This window comes from Patiria miniata, unplaced genomic scaffold (genome assembly GCF_015706575.1).
Source record: "Patiria miniata isolate m_02_andy unplaced genomic scaffold, ASM1570657v1 HiC_scaffold_9, whole genome shotgun sequence".
In the NCBI taxonomy this organism is placed as follows: Eukaryota; Metazoa; Echinodermata; class Asteroidea; order Valvatida; family Asterinidae; genus Patiria; species Patiria miniata.
Window position 1 is genome coordinate 5557781 of NW_024037076.1, and position 3135 is coordinate 5560915.

A 3135-nucleotide genomic window follows, 5' to 3' on the forward strand; every position below is an offset into this window, starting at 1 on the left:
TTTCTGAGATCATGTTAAAAAAAAATCGGGGCTTCATAGGTGTATGAAGTAGACCATGGACTGACTTTATTGAATTGCAATTTTTTTTTTAAATCCCTTACCAAGCTTCCTGATGTGCCTTTTATTGATACTATTTTAGAGGGTTCTTGGTTGTGGATGTCTTAGTAATTTAACGAAATACGTCCAAACTTGAACACTGACAACATATCAACTTGGAAAAGGTGAACTTATTGCAAGATTATGAAACTGAGAACAAAAACAGTGTAATAGCTGTTCCGAAACTTTATATTTCGCTTTGTTAAATTCTTAAGTTGTGTTCAAGTATTTAACAGTCACTGGAAGGGATTAAGCCAGAAGAGAGCAGGATTCTAAAAGGGAACAAAATGGCGTATATCGTGTTTTGCCGGGAAATAAACTCTTCATATATTATTTATATTGTTATTATAACTTTATAGGTAATGATTTGAATATTTAAGGTAATTTTTTTTGGTTTTTTTATCCCATTTCTGTAATCATGGCGGTTCTTCCACTGTTGGATGTGTAGAATAAATAAATAAAATAAATAAATTTAATGAATTTCAATATGTAAATAAATCCTGTTTCCTTAATAATGCAATTTGTCATATTCAATTGTTCTATGGCGACTAAAACGTGGCAGGTTTGAATGGAAAACGTTGGAAAATTGTTTTGGTGTTTGAACGCCCTCATACTTATGTCGAAGTTTAAAGCTTGTTTGTTCATAATCATAATCTAGTCCATCCACCTACATCTGATTGTCTTTTTTCTTTAATTTCAATGTTTTCCAACAATTATACGTTGGTTTTTACTACCTTAATTAAATACTTTATTTTGCCAAAGGAAGAAACAGGTTTTTCCCAAGGGAGCCAATTACTGCAAGCTGGATAAAAGGGGGATTTTCATTTCTGTATGTGATAAATCAACACAATAGACCTACATCATATTGGGAAGGTCATAAATAATGGACACTTGTACTAAATAAAGACACATTTCATTTCTGATATGAAGGTAACGAACCTGTTTATTTGAGTATTACTGTCCCAATGATGTTAAATGTTAATAAAAAGATAAATGGTTAAAACCTGAACCATATATTTTCAACCTTTGTGAAACTACTGCTTCAAAAGACACACTGAAAATTTCACAAGAAATTTCTAAAATGCACATGGATGCCTGCAAGTACATAGAGATATATTAGTGTTATAAGCTTAATGATGCACATTTCTGTTGATAATAACTGTAGTGATACTGTTATACGATACCCCACCCCCAATACAATTATAATAAAATGGGAATACATTTTTTGTAAAATTTGATTTGACTCAGACGAAATGGGACTTTTTTATGATCACCAGCATTTCAAGATTTTTTTCCATTCAACATATTGTTCCCTGTAGATAAAGTGCAGTGCTACTATATACATACTAAGTTTCAACTAAAATCTGGCAGAAATGACCATTCAGTTTTGCATTGAAAACAAATCTTTGATGAAAAACCTCAAAATGTTGTCCAATAATAAATACGATCATCTGCCTTGAGTACAACACTACAGAAGACGACCGTAGGCAATTGGAGCACACTTTTGTTTAAGAATTAACAAGTCTCCTATTTCAGTTAAAATAACAATTTGAAATAATACATACTTGAGAGTTGATGCATGCATTAACTTAACCTATAAACAACTATTTCATTAACTGTTTGGTTTACCTGTATCATTGAAGAAAAAAACCCGAAAGTGTGCCAAAAGATTTTAAAATAAAAAAACTAAATATGAAAAATAGTACTATTGTCTCAAGTGTATTGAAAGACAGTGAAAATGTAATTCAAGTAACAAACAGTATTGCACTAAACTATTCTGATACATAATTAAACCATTAGCACCTGTACTACCCACAGTATTACACTGTATTAATTCACAGTATTACAATGTATTACATTGTGTTTAATTCACTGAAGAATCATTAAAACCATAGAGTGCTCTGGCGGTTTCGGGCACTGCAGTGAGTAATATGCAGGACAGTTTTGGATGCTACAGTGACTAAAGACCTTTTCACACTAGAAAAATCACAGGGTTGACTCAGGGTTGAAAACAAGAAAGCGCTTCACACTTGAAAAATTTCAACCCTGCGCCAAACCTGCGTCAACCCTGAGATTGGTTTCGCCCCGGGTTGAACTCAACCCTGCTCCAGACCAGGGTTGAGATTTTCAACCCGGGTTAAAATTCTTGCCAGGGTTCAAAACAGTAGTAACCAAGCGAAATAAGCTCAGTTTGCAAGAAACAAGTGTGAAACGATGCAGGGTTAAACGTAGGGTTGAAAAATAAAAAAACTTTACCCAGGTCGGCACTGGGTTCGCCCAGGGTTGAGTTCAACCTGGGTTAAGAGGCTCTAGTGTGAAAAGGGCTTATTATAGGGTCAACACAGACATATAACAAGAAAGTGAAAAGTACATGTAGCTCAGCAAGAGTAAATACAGTTATTAGTATACAACAAGAAGTTTAGGTACAAGGCCATTATAGCTAGCCTGTTGTGAGTCTTTCTCCTATTACGAAAAAAAGTGTAATTTTTTATCTATTATGAAAAAGTGTATTTATTTTTGTGCTGGACGTTTTATCATACAACAAAAAGTCTGACAAACTAATTATTAAATCAATTACCAACTTAATCTTTGAAACCAAACTCAGTAGAACTGTTAGAACACACCATATCCGAGCACGCAAGAATGTTATTTGTTATTTGTGTTGACAGTATAAAACTAAAATTGGAAAATGGACAAAGTCGAAAAAAATAATGTTCTTGTACTCTGGTTCCCTGACCCTACTTCAGATGAAGCGGATCAATTTACAGACGTCGAGGGGGAAAAAGTCATATTTTTTTTCAACGATGGTCCGCCAACCATTGTTGGAAATTGATACAAAAATTCCACTTTTCTGGAAAAATACAGCACACCAGGTGCCATGATTTCACAGGATGCGTGAGACTATTATTCACTTATAGTCAAGTAAGATATTTTATCATAATTTGGTAGTTTTTATGTTTGCAAATGTTGTAAATTACCTTTAACGTGACACCAGCCCCCCCCCCCCCCCAAATTAAGATTATACACCCAAAACTACAA